The following is a 14694-nucleotide window of genomic DNA, read 5'->3' as shown; positions in this document are numbered from 1 at the left end:
ATGGAACAAGCAAGCATGATGCAGACTGCTGATCAGCCCTTAAATCTTTTCATTTCATTACAATACTCCCCAGGGAAACGGTGTGCAGGAATGATTGCAGCTATGTTAATGGTGGCTAAGAAAAATCCAGCCATATTAACAATCTGTACTGAAGAAATATCACAACCCAGACAAGATAGTCACTTGTATGGGATAATCTGTATATAAATTGGCATCATGGCAGCACATCTCCAACCTCAAAAAGCATGGGGAGGGAGGGCAGTTTTCTCAATGCATTCAGAAACAGTTGTCATTATTCCCCAAAGACTGCACAGCAGCACATACTTTTGCAAATTTTATGCATTAGTAATAAAGCTTTTGTGGCTTTGGTCCGACGATTCAGCCTTTGGGATGAATTTATTCAACAACAGATTCTCTTGCAGAAGTCCACTGCATGAACTCCCAATGAACAAATCAACAAAGGTCATGAGCTACAAGCATTTTTTTAAGTGAGCCACCAGTATATCTGAGATTCCCCAGCAGCGAACTTACACTACTAATCTGTGATTGGACACTGAGTGAATTTTATGGCCAGAACATTGGTGATAAAGAGTAGGAATGGAAATTTTCCTTTGTTTAATTGCTTAAGGTGGGCTTGTAAGTAAAACCCAGTATCTGGAAGGGATTACAATGGATGGCCAATGCTATAGCAACAAGTGTAGCTTCAGTGATGAAACATGATTCCCAAAAGACTGCACAGCTGTACACACTTTCGTGGACTTTATGCATTAGTTATAAGGCTCTTGTGGAAATCACGAGCCCGGAAATGATTTCCTGCACAAATTTGAGTTGGCAACTTCATGAAGAAACGACTGATCCATCATGAATGAACTGAATGGAAGAACAGAATCAAAGGGCTGAACAGCCTATTCCTGTTCCCATGCTCCTCCATTGGGGCTGCATGTGTCAATCCAGGAAGTAATTTTATTCTTGACTTAAAGATGCCTTTTTAGCTGCTGCTGACACATCTTAATATCAATCTCCTGTTGTGCCTCCTCTTAATATCAAGCTGTTGGCTCATTTTGCTTGTAATGTATGAATGCAACACTCAACAATATTAGTGACTTGTTTGGTAACTTCAGACCTTCCAGATGGAGAAACGTTTGGGAATTAAACTGATAGACAGCACTTTCATAAATAGATAAAGAAAAATCCCTTAATCAATCTGCCAAACCAATCTGAAAATTGTCTAATTCTCCCTCTCTGCCTGTGACTTTCTCATCTATTTTGCTGTCAGAGGAACATATTTACCCGTGTTTTACACTGCAAAAAGTCAGGAAAAGCTCCATTAAAATTAGTACACACAGTTATTTATTTAATTGTGTATATAGCTGTCACATTAATCATATTTCTCTTTCTGTCTTTTCTGTGGTAAAGGCCAGTTGATAGCTGCTGGGCGGTAATGTTACAGATTTGATCTCATGGTGATTGACACATCACAACCTTTCACCAGTAACCTCTTTAATATCTTTACACCCAATCAGAATTTCAATTGAACCTTTTCTACAGAAGCTTCTGCAATAAAAATACTTTTGGAAAAATAAAGCACAGGGAGTGTTGCAATTTGGATTTTAGTTTTTAATCATTCTGTTTGATGAAGTCACTTTACAAAGATGAAGGGGTTGAGATTTACTTTTGTGCAAAATGAGGGGTTTCAAGTCAGCCACCCAAAATACACTGGCCATGGAAGGAAATTTAGGCAGGGTGCATGAGATCCTGCATTGCTCTTGTTCCGATGCTGTCATGGTTGAGTATCACATCAAAGCTCCTATCTGCTTAATTCAGACTGTGTCCACCAGACACCATGAATTAATATGCCTAACTCTAATAGTTAACCTCGATTGGTGTGTGTTGCTCAGCAGAGGAAGCCTAGGCTATGTCTTCCCAGCAGATCAGAAGCCAGGAAGAAGTATGATCCATGCTAACATAAAACAAGCTAATGCTATTTGGTCAGATTTATTTATTGGCTAAAACAGACAAGAATACCTGAAAGATCTTCAAATTGCATGCTCCAAAGTACAGTTTCTCCTCTTGGATAACTTGATGAGAACAGTTGTAGAGTCACATCCATAAGCAGATTTGGTATCTTGCATTGCTGCTGCTCAATATATAAATATACAGTAGCCTAATTAAATGGTACAACTATTGTAACTATCTCCTTATATTCTGAAGTGGATATCCAAGTATTTTCTACATGTGCTCTCTTAGTCTCAATAGAACAGTAAATCATTAGGAGAATTGTGGCCAAATGCAAATCATGCTCTATATCATAGCAAGTGAATGTAAACAGTGACAGTTACAATCAGGATCATCTTGTTCAATCAATATAACCTAAATTCCCACTGCAATACAAAATAATGAAAATGACACATTTGTGTGCCTCACTGGATCAACATGACCCAGTCGCTCACCAAATGTGCCACTGTCAAATTCCTTACAAATTGTAGAAACCCTTTAATGGATTTAAATAATTACAAAATATAATTACTAAAAAAACAAATTTACCAAGGAACACTGTGCACTAAAATGGTCTTTTTTTGTTCTAATTGTGTTCTTTCTTGTCAAAATTGAGTATAATTTATGTTTAATTTATATTTATCTTGTAAATGTTGCTTGTATGATGCTATGTACCTGATGCTGCTGCTTCATTGCACCTGTGCATACATGTAGTTGTACATATGATAATAAACTCGACTTTGACTTTGAACACAGTTCAGCAATAGATATTAATTAAAATATTAAGTGAAATATAAAAAAAAATATCTGTACTTTTAAGCCAAGGTTGGTGAAGACACATTGTGCATAGTGCCTTCTCTGGCTTGTAGCTGAGGGGGCCAGATGCAAAGTGCATAGGATACTTCAGTTTGGGATGTTTGAGTTTTGTCCTGCGTACATATTGCTGAGTCCAGCAAAAGATATTGTACTCATGTGTGAGGTCATCCTTTAGGGAACCAGACTGATATCTAAATGGTGAAATGCTGGAAATACTGGAGACTTGAAACTCTGCAAATGGATTGATAAAATGGCATAAAAACAACTAATGGAATACTAGCCGATATCTCTCAGGCACTGCAGTACAATGGGTTAGAACTTCTTCTAGCCTCGGCCTTGGAAGAACAAAATTAGTTCAAGTTTGCAACTAAAACAAACCATTTCTATTCTCCAACTAATTTTTAAATAATATTATGTACTTTCTTGGACTGTAGGTTAGGTTTATCTAAAATTTTCCATGCAAACCTAAAGTGATTCCCTCAAAGTGATCAATTCTTCCTTTGGGACTTTTAACCACAATCATTAATTTAAACAGAATACTCCTTCTTACATTCCAGAAAAGCATTACAGGGATTTTTGGATTTTTATAGTAATCCACTACTCAAACTTAGTAAAAGAGAACTGTCAGTCATATGCAAACTCAACTACTCACACTGTATTGTTTATCTTTAATTTATTCTTCTCAGAATTTTGTAACAAAAATACTTGCAGTTTTGTATTAACATTGCTTTGGTTTAAAATAACGATCTGACTGGCAGTAAAAAGAACTCCTCAGATATTACGACCATATTTAAGGACGGAAATAAAGCCAAAAAAAAACTTCTATTTTTAAAAGTGGCAATGAGACTTTAGATTGCTCTTGGAAGTATTCCTTCCAGATAAGATGTTGGATCAGAGTAAAGTGAGATCCTGTTCATTTTTAGCTAGAGTTGCAAATTAGCAATCCAATCCGTGCTTTACATTATGGGATCCTGTTCTTGTTACAGCAATTTCATTTCAAGTTAATAGACAAATGAAGCATAACAAATATTATTCCCCATAGATTGTATAGTGGTTTAAGTGGTGATCCAGAGACAGCCAAGCTGAGAACAAGTTATTATCAAATAATATCAATTTTCTCAAGGCTTAATGTTGTAAAAATGTTAAATCTGTCATTCCTTACAATTCTTAGTCAGGCTTTTCCAGTATCTAAATGGGGTCCCTCTGAGAGCTACATTCAGCCTCAAATCTGAACATTTCCAGGTGTGAGGAGACAAAATAAAACTCTTGATTTTTTTATGAGGTTGAAAACACCTTGTGAAATTTGCCTCCTGACAGCTAACCTATTCTCTGATTATGTAATCGCACCCCATCTATCTCAACCAGCTCAAACCTTTGATTATTTTTAAGACCTAAATGTTCTTAAGGTTTCTGGTTCTGTAGAACAACAAACAAATTTTGCTAAACTTACTGTGGTATGGTCACAACGTTATGCATCTCAGTTTATTTGCAAAGGGTCAGGCCAGTTACTTATGCTAAGAATTCAGTGCAAATCTGAGGGATTCAGGACCTTCAGCACTGCGGTTTGAGACATTAACCCAAGTCCTTGTTTTCTGCTTCAGACACATGTAGAGATCATACGGCTCCATCTGAAGAAGTGTGTATTCCTCGACTGACATCATTAAAAAAAGATTATTTACCTCATTGCTATTTGCAGAATATGTCATGTGAAAGTTGGTTCCTATATTTGTCTACACTGCAAGAATTCAGGAGTATATAAAATAGTTTATTTAGATGCAAACCCTCTCAGCTAGCATTAGAAATTGAATTGGATTCCCTCGTTAACAATGAATATTAGCACTATAAACCATTTTAAGCTCTAAGGTGTTAACATTCTGAAAATTAATGTTTTATAAAACATTGCAATTTTCAAGAAGTAATCTCATTGCATATTTTGGCTACCCTTTTGTACACCTTGCAATGTTTGTAGAAATTAATTTGGCAGAGAGGCCAGAATTCTCATCACAAGCAAGATCTTCTACTGGATACTCACTATGATCCAAAAGAACTTGTGTCAAAATCTTGCACATGGCATCCTGAAAAATTTTCAGTGTGGCCTGAAATAAGTGATGAACAATACTTCACATTGTTGCTTGGCATTTATTTAAGGATGAGGGAGTGCTGAGCTGTGTAACAAAAACTGCAATGTTATGCATCAAATGACCCTTGGTTCAACTCAGCACTGGCTGATTATCAAATCCATTCATTCCACTGTGCAGCACAGCGATTTGGAAATGGTTCCTTTAAATGCTTATTATTTGCCTTAATCCTCTCTGAATAAAATAAGTCATCTGTGGAACTGCCTGCATATTAACATTCAGGAAGTGAACAACTCCAGTTCTTGTATAATATCGAAATCCAACATAGCACTGGATTGAAAGAACTCATGGCTCATGGGAAAAGGGTGATAGAATTGTGTTGTTGGGAAAATAGAGAAACTATTGGGAGTTCAACAAAATGTGAGACAGAAAATGGCTCCCAGGGAAAAGGTGTGCGGTTGTTGATTAAGATGCAGACCCTTGAACAATTGCAAAACAAAAGTGAGCTTCCATTGCTGAATTGGTTTGTGCATTTCCCAGAAATGGCAAGAACTCGGGATAATCCTTAATTCATCACCGTCAAATAATGAAGCATGCATTGGAGGTATGAAATGAAAGACATCTGCCCAAATTTTAAAGAATATTTCCCTTGAACATCTTAATAAAAAAGCAAGATATGGTCAGAAATTTTATTTTGTTTTGCTTAGTGATTAGAATTGGATCATGTGATTTTAACAAGCTCAATTCCCACTGTTTGAGACCATGGGAATTTCTGTACATTTTTGACTCTATATCATATTTGAAACATTTTTAAGACCTTAAAGAAAGGGCCAGAGGGTGGAATTAACAAGATGCTCACTATGGACCAAATGGGATCCTTCTATGCTGAAACCATCCTTTGATTCTGTAATATTGCCACGTTCTAGATTCTCAACTTAATGGTCCTTGGAGTAAAAAATCCATGTTCCTATGACCCACTTTATAGTGGACTTTGACAGATGAAGGGCAATCAAACCGAGATAAATCCTTCTTCACAAAATGACTGGATACAAAATATTTCTAGTCTACCCTCCTGTAAAAGAAAAAGTTGGTGAAAACCCTTCTACCTCTATCATTACTGATAATTTTCAGCATTCCTACATTGAATTGCATTGCTGCTGCACCAAGTAAACTGCTCTATGAGACCATCCAATGTAAGAATATAGTATGAATAAAATTATTGAATTTTAATTGTACTAAGCATGATGTTTCAAATGTGCAGATACTTTGACTTAGGCACCAGCTGAATATGAGATGATACTCAGTTTGCTCTTATTTGGGCTCCCTGGATTCTGCACCAGGCATCAAATTCAAGGAAAATGCAGGGAACAGCATCGATTATTGTACATGGAATTTTTTTTGTCACCTCTCCAAAGACTTTGACTCTGTCAACTGAGAAATTGAGACAGATTATGGAGAATGTTTTTCAAATCTGGTGGCCTTCAGAATTTGTTCACATCCTTAGTGTGTGCTTCATGATGACAAACAAGCTGTGATACCCTCAGATCAACCACAGGCCTAAACCCAGCGCATGCTGGGTCAAGCGAGGTTATGCTAGCCAATCACTCTCATCTTAATCTTCCTTACTGCAATACTTGTCCTCACCTCCAACAATTTGGAGTGTTGATCTTTGGGATAGTTGAAAAAATGTTCAAATATCATTGCTTTTACTTCTGATCCATCCTTGGTCAAGTTACAGCCTGAAGGAAATAACCTGTCCACATCCACCTTAAAAGACTGAGCTCCAATCCATTGTTGATTCCTTTACGAAAACATGCAACGGGATGGGTCTAACACTGGACATCTGGAAGGCAAAGGTCCTTTATCAACTTGACCTTGTCATTAAAAAAATCATCAATTAGACTGAGAAATATGACAAGGCCCTGGTTAAGGTGGATCATTTCCCCAACCTCAGCAGCCAGCTCTTACGTGAGGGCAGACATCAATGACTAACCTGACCACTGTCTTCAGCGCACAGGCACAGTCTTCAGCTGTCTGAGGAAAGGAATGTTTGAAGTCCAAGACCTCAGATCTGACACCAAGCTCGTGGTTTACTGGGCAGCATCCATTCTCATTCTCCTTGTATGCATTACCAACCTGAACAACTCATGGCAGGCATCTCAAAGTACTGAGGAGTACCACTACAGCTATGTCCGCAAAATCCTCTGTATCCACTGACAGGATAGGCAAACCAATATCTGCACCCGCTCTCAGGTTAACACACCCGACATGGAGGCCCAGATCACACTCAACCAACCATCATGGGCAGGCCACATCATTTGCATACCTGATATCAGACACCCAAAACCAGCACTCTACCCTGAACTCCAGGTCAACAAGTGACTCCCAGAAGGAGAAGGAAAATGTTTCAAGGACATCCTTCAACCTCCTAGAGAAAAGTACAGCATCCTCACAGACCCCCAGGATCCCTGAGCCAAAATCACTCAAACTAGCAGCAAGGCATCGAATACCAAATCTGTCTGATGGGAGAACATGGACGTCATGCACAAACAGTAGAAGGAAAGCACAACATTCCACTACCCTATCAATCACCAGCTATCCCACCCAGGGCAGAATCTGCAGATATCACACTAGACTCATTAGTTACCTCAGAATCCACATGCCCCATGGGACTGCCTCAGAAGAGATGAAGGCCCTGTTTCTGAAAAAAACATCCTTTCACAGTAAAGACCTTGGCTAGTTTGTAGTCAGGACAGATGAGGGTGAAGCTCATTACCTTTTGTGAGTAGTCACAGATTCCAAATGAATTCTGTCTGGGGGAAATCTTTCTCATAGCACTGTCTTCCATTTGACACTAATTGGCAGTAAGAACATAGGAGGGGTTCATGGTTTGGAACGATTTTAGCAGCCATGGTTCAAAGGCTGAGAAATGGTGTTCATCCATGCCTTAGTAAAATGGCACTCTATACAAAGTTATCATTGATTCTTCGACCTCAATAACTCATTAAATGTGAACACTGTGCAAAATGAACCTCCAACACTGAGAACTTGAGTCATATTTAGAAGTTCAGGTCAGATCTATTTTAATATGTAAGAAGTAAAAGATATTATTTAGAAAGTGCATTTGAGTTGTAAAAGACATTTTTAATTAAATTTGCCATGGTAATGAGATGGTCTTCATGCTGTTGTGGTTACTGGTCCTACCAGTTAATTAACTGATAATAAAGGACATGCAAGACATACCAATTAAAGCTTTAAAACACTTGAATATTCTGTTTGGGCTTGCACTGGGTGCAATGCTGGTGGATCTTTCACACAGTCTGTGGGGAGTGACTGTAAAGAATCTGATGAATTAAAATGGGCATCATTTCTGACAAAGATGGATTGAAAATTTAGACCATATCCCAAGAACAAATGGCTGATTTGTGTGTCTTACATCTCTGACGAAGTTAATAAGATCTTCATTTACGGGCCATTACTGAGACATTTAGGTGTACAGATATAGAGGATCAAGAAAGAACAGATGTTTCATTGAAAAAAATGGCACTGTTATTTTTTGAAGCCCAAAATTAAAGTTATTCAGAAACCATCCACATGAAGAGAATGTATTTGATGCCTGCTAGAGCTTATTAGTGCTGTGTTTGAATATTTGCAAAAAAATTACATATGCTATCTGGCTCATTGGAATGCTACCATATTGTTCGAAAATTTCTGTTAAGGAAATGGCTTTCAGCTCTGTAACAGTGTGCAAGTTTAGGATTCCCTCAGAAATGTACGTGAGCGTGGAAATCCCAAGTTTCTGCATAGTTGATTTCACTGTCATGACCAGACTCTGAAGCTGGACTCCGAGTAGTGGGGGGTGAACTTTTGCAGCTTCCCAATATTTATATTGGTGGCCAATAGATTTCTGCCACCAATGTACAGTAAGTTCTCCTCCATTGTTACTTTCTTTTCTAAAGGGAGAGATTATTCCCTAAAGTTCATCCCCAGTCAATAGTGTCAATCTTGCTCTTGCAGTTATGAAATTTTGGAAACCGTATCACTTTTTTCTGCTGCCACATAGCACGTTTAGTGCTGCAAACTGAAAATAAACTGGATGAATTACATGAAAAGGAAGTATGTTATCTAAGTGAGCTCTAAGATGTGGAAAGGTCTGGTGTATGATTTGTAGAGGGCTAATATGCAGGTATAGGATGTAATTAGGAAAAGTAACAGAATGTTATTTATTGTTGGGGAAATTGAACACAAAAAAGCAGAGGTTATACTTCAATTATATATGGCATTAGTGAGGCCATAATTACCTGAAATATAGTGTTGGTTTTCTTATTTAAGGAAGGATGTAAATGTGTTGGGAGCAGTTATGTCTTCACCAGGTCATGCTAATAATAAGCTTCAGGTGAAATTCCATCCATCACAAAATTGGATCGGGCACTTCTGTGCACAATCCATGCCAACAAATTTGACACTTTCCCAGCATCAGACGCACGCATGAAGACACCAGTATTTGTGTGCAATGCCAGCTTCCACCTTTACCGACATAAATTGGAGCTTAAAGTTTCAGCCCACAACAGTTGTGAAACAGTCTCAGTACAAAACCCAAGTTTATGCATTTCCAAAGTAAAAACAGAAAATGCTGGAAATACTCAGCAGGTCAGGCTGCATTTGTGGAAGAGAAAGAGCCTTAATGTTGCGGGTCAAAGGATCCTGATGAAGGTTCTTCAATCTGAAAAATTAATTCTGTTTTAATTCCCACAAATGCAGCAGGACCTGCTGAGTATTTCCAGCAGTTTCTGTTTTTATTCTAGGTTTCCAACTTCTGCAGTGTTTTGATTTTCATTGTGCACTTCTCACTATTTAAAAGGACACTCTGCTAATATCTCACACCCTACCAGCATGGCATGGGAACCTTGGTGCAAGAGGCAATGGCATACCTGTGGGTGAAAAGCCTCTCCCAAAAAGTCTTCACACACACCACATCTGATGTAGGCATCTGTGAAGAACAATGTATTTGTAGTCTGAGCTTTTCCAATTCTCTTTCTACTGAGACATGTGCAATGTTGTTGGGTGACCTAAGGCCATATTCTCCTGTCTGGGCTGATCTTTCTGTGGACCTTAAGGTCACATTAACTCTCAATTTCCTCATCAAAGGATCTTACCAAGTAGCTGTGTGTTTAGCATTTCTCCCAATTAGCTGTTCAGTGCTCCGTCAGAGAGATCAACCTGGCATTGTACTCACATAGAAGTGATTTTTCCAGTCTGGTTTTTAGTGTGGGTTTCTACTAGTGCTTCAGTTTCCTTCCACATCCCAAAGATAAGAGATAGGAACAGAGAAGGCTATCCGGCCTCTTGAACTTGCTCTGCCATCCATCAGGATCATGGCTGATCTTTTACACCAGAGACATTTCCCAGCCGTATCCTCATAATCCTTGATTCCCTTAATGTGTAGAAATCTATTGATTTGTACTTTGATTGAACGAAACGACTGAATCCCCACAGATGTGCTGGAAGGTTAATTAGTTCCTGTAAATTATCCCTTACTAACTAAAGAATCAAAGGATAGTTGATGTGCAAGTGAGAGAATATGAGTTGCAGGGGAATATGTAGCTGAATGAGACTGCTGGGAGCTGGCATGGTCACTATGGGCTGAATGGCCTCCTCCTGCATTGTAATAAGTCTGTCGGTAAAAGAATGCTGTTTGCCTTTCCAGGTCTTCATGCACTTTGAATTCAGTGCTTCGCCCTGGTGCCTCTCCCTGCCATGTGATTAGGAGAATTTCCCACGGTAGTGTAGCAGTTAGCGTAACGTTTTACAGCACCAACGACCCGGGTTCAATTCTGGCCACTGTCTGTAAGGAGTTTGTATGTTCTCCCCGTGTCTGCATGGGTTTCGTCCGGGTGCTCTGGTCTCCTCCCACATTCCAAAAGACATACAGGTTAGGAAGTTGTGGGCATGCTATGGTGCCGGAAACGTGGCGACGCTTGTGGGCTGCCCCCAGAACACTCTATGCAAAATGATGCATTTCACTGTGTGTTTCGAGGTACATGTGACTAATAAAGATATCTAATCTTTAAGCAGCAAGTTGCAATGATGTGGAATGCACTGGCTGATGGAACAGTGGAACAGATTCAGTAACAGCTTTCAATAGGCATCTGAGTAAATATTTGCAGAGGTATGGGGAAAATCAAGGGAAGTAAAGCTAACTGGAAAAGCTTTCCATGGCCAACACACATACAATGGGCAGAATGGCCTCTGAATGTGCTGGTAGAATTTAATTCTATGGACACACACAAGTAAGTGCTTTTAGATTTAGATTGCTCTCCTTTTGCATTATCCAGTTGATCAGTGCAGTTAAGTCTTCCAATTGGTAAACAAGCACGATAAAATGCATCGCTTGGAACTGATGGATGTGAATCTTTGGCATTGCTTATGAATGGAATATTAACTCTGATGATTGACTGTTTGTGTGACTGCCTTCATAGCAATTTTTTCTTATAAAAACATACATTTTCCATGTGGCTTGTTTTGTGATGCCTTGTATAAATAACCTACATGTCAATCTTAATATGATTTATATTTTGGAACATCAAGCAGCCAGTAATTTCAGTGTGTTTGCATTGATTTTGTGGCAATGGATTGCTGCAATGGAACCTCCATAATACTCAGCAAAAACAAATGAGATTGCAAGCTGAGTGCCAACAGCTGAATGGAAAAATGGCCAGCGTGAAATAATTATGAAAATCACAGCTTCAAAAGCCCTCTAAAAGTTTAGGAGGCTCAACTAAACTTTACAAAAGGATCATAATTTTCCTCATGATTGAAAATAAGCAGCCAGATTACAGAGATCAATCTCTGAACTGGGGCTCTCAGTGTGGAAAGTAACACTCTCAGCTGGTACAGTGGACTTGGGTGAGCACCTTAATTCCTGATGTGTTTCCGACACCAGCATTGCTACTTTGTTTGAGTTAATCTTGGCCTAGGCTTTATGCTTGAGTTACCAATGCCAACGCACTCTTCTTGTGTTGCTTCTGACAGAGGATGCACGATGGCTCCAGCCTTATTTGAGTGGGCAGATAGCAAAGCTGTTCAAATCGTGGAATCATGCTATTGGTGCTACCCATCATCCGCATCAGAGCAATGTGATTGCCTTTTCATCCCTGCTGTTCACCATTGCTATAGGTAACTTGAGAAGGAATTTAAAAAATATATAAAGGGCAGGCACGGTCATGTGGCGGCTAGTGTAAAGTTATTATAGCACCAGCGACCTGGGTTCAATTCCAGCCACTGCCTGAAAGGAGTTTGTACGTTCTCCCCATGTCTGCGTGGGTTTCCTCTGGGTGCTCCGGTTTCCTCCCACATTCCAAAGGCATACGGGTTAGGAAGTTATGGGCATGCTATGTTGGCGCCGGAAGCGTGGCGACACTTGCGGGCTACCCCCAGAACACTCTATACAAAAGATGCATTTCACTGTGTGTTTCGATGTACATGTGACTAATAAAGATATCTTATCTAATTGTACAGGATTTTGGTGACATTTAGAAAGAATTATCAACAAATCCAACTTTACAAAGTAGTATTAACGGTCTGGCTTTACTTGAAGCCTACCATTTGACTGTCTCTGCCTCCCCCTAGTAGATTCCTAGCTGAGATAATGAATGGCTGCCTGAACAGAAAACACAGTAACATTAAAAAATTACTGTGGTCGGGGTTCTTTCTCACTCTGAACTCATCCTGCCCAATTGAAAGCACCCAAGGTAATTTCTGGTCCCTGTTTACTTGCAACTTGCTGACAATCAAACCTGCATCATGTTTTTCACCTTTCTCAAATTAGTCATACAGCCCTGCACCACACACATCCCCAGTGTTTGCTCTGCTCATATGATAGCTCGCCATATCTTGAAGCCAGGTGAAATGCCCCGCTCCTCCTCAATTCTACAGTCTGTGCAATGTCTCTTCAGCAGGGGTTTGCATTGTGTCCAACCTCTGTTCAGCAGCAGTCAGGACTCCGTGCAGCAGTATTTGCATTCTGTACAACTTCTGTACAGAAGAAATCTGTTGTCTGTACAATCTCTACATTCCTTTTCAGACTTGCTCTGTCCTTCTTCCTTTCTCACCTATCTCTGTATCATCAGCAACTTTGACTACAATTCATTTGGTCCATATCTCTAAGTCATTACTACAGACAGTAAATAGCTGAGGTCCCTGCACAGATTCCTGTGGGACCCCATCTGTTACTGCTTGCCATCCTGAAAATGGCCCATTTATCCTGACTGTGTATCTTGAAGTTAGCCAGTCCTGTAACTATGCTAATATATTACCCCAATGCTCTTACCTTGTGCAGCAGCCTCTTATGTGACACCTTAACAAATGCCTTTTTGAAATCCAGATACACAACACTTACAGGGTCTTTTTTATCTATTCTGCTCATTACACCTCAAAGAATCAAATAAATTTATCAGACTTAATTTCCTTCCATAAAACTATGTTGACTCTGCTTGATTGTATTATGATTTCTGAAGTATTCTGCATGCGTTTAACTTGGAAGGTATGTTCTTAGGAGCTACATCTTCCATACTCATGAAATTTGTAAAACAGCTGCCTCTGCAATTCAAAACCAATAGACTCTGTCATCATCTGTCAATGTATAGCCTTTGAAGCTGAATTAGCTCAGTGTGATTATGTGAAGGAAGTGATGGTCAGTTGTTAGTTTCTGGTCTAACACTGAGTTCTCCGGTTTACCTCAGTACATGAGAGGAGGAAGATCAAGAAATTGTATATAACAGTGATAATTTGTACTTCTTACAAGCTTATATTATCTGCCTTTCATTTCACCCCATTTTGGTTAATTCCTCTTCTTGGGAAGTACTGCTTGATCCTTCAGAGTTAAGCTTTGCCGTAGTTATTCACTGTACAGACTTTGCCAGCTGCATCATTCCCTTCCACCCATCAAGCCCAGCAGTGTATCAGTCACCTTCAAGTATTTGGTCATCGCAATCTATTAAACTCCCAGTTCTTTCTCTAACTGTTCAGCATGTTCTGACCATTTTTCAATAAGAGGCTTTGAAAACGGGAGTTTCTTTCATTTTTTTTTAAAGCAAATTTAAGAAAAAAGCATATTTGCTTTAAAAAGTAAAAGAAACTCATATATTTTCACAATTTAAAACAATTGTAAAAAGTAAGCATTAAGGAAATTGATGATTAATAAATGAAATGAAAATTATTTTCTACATGGACAAAATAATTAATTATTACCATTGAAAAAATATTAAAAACTCACCTCACATTATATTAGCAAACCATTTGATCTCTGTCCCCGAAGAGAGGAATTTTAAAAAGGGAAAGATACAGGCTCCAGAAACAGCCGACTCAGAGAGAACTTTTTCTCCGGGCAATTGGCCAGAACATGGTTGTTATTCGAGGTGACTCTCTATTGTTTGCATCATCTTTCTGTGGATTCCCATGGTTCTTCTGCCAAAGTTACTGTGGGCCAGAAGGATAACCCCCCCAAGGAGGATTGCCCTCATTTGGTTTAAGTAAGGCAACTCACTGATGTGGAACATTATTGGATGCTGACTGTTTTAGAGAACTCTGTGGAAATGAGTTGTATTGAATGAAACAAATGATCATGAACTGTTTGTCTGGATATTCCTCAGTTGCATAGAGTTTAATGACTCTTGCCAACAACTAGTTTACCATACGTTTGCCTAATCCTCCTGTGAAGTGGTTGAAGAAGTATACATTTAAAAGCTTCAGACAGCTAGGTCAGGACACAAAGGAAGATTATAAATAAATGTTGGGCCATATGAGG

General features: G+C 39.0%; 1 long non-coding RNA gene across 1 annotated transcript in view; it reads right to left on the bottom strand.

Annotated features, from left to right (window-relative positions):
* LOC127581408 (uncharacterized) overlaps positions 1-14231 on the bottom strand; it is a 54271-nt gene extending 40040 nt beyond the window's left edge. Inside the window, exon 1 of the long non-coding RNA XR_007957951.1 lies at positions 14164-14231. This is a non-coding gene — a long non-coding RNA (uncharacterized LOC127581408). The remainder of the gene's footprint in view (positions 1-14163) is intronic.
* Between the last annotated feature and the right edge of the window lie 463 nt (positions 14232-14694).

The sequence above is a fragment of the Pristis pectinata genome, chromosome 21 (assembly GCF_009764475.1).
Source record: "Pristis pectinata isolate sPriPec2 chromosome 21, sPriPec2.1.pri, whole genome shotgun sequence".
Lineage (NCBI taxonomy): Eukaryota > Metazoa > Chordata > Chondrichthyes > Rhinopristiformes > Pristidae > Pristis > Pristis pectinata.
Note: the sequence above shows the minus strand (reverse complement) of the source record. Positions and strands in the feature narration are given on the sequence as shown.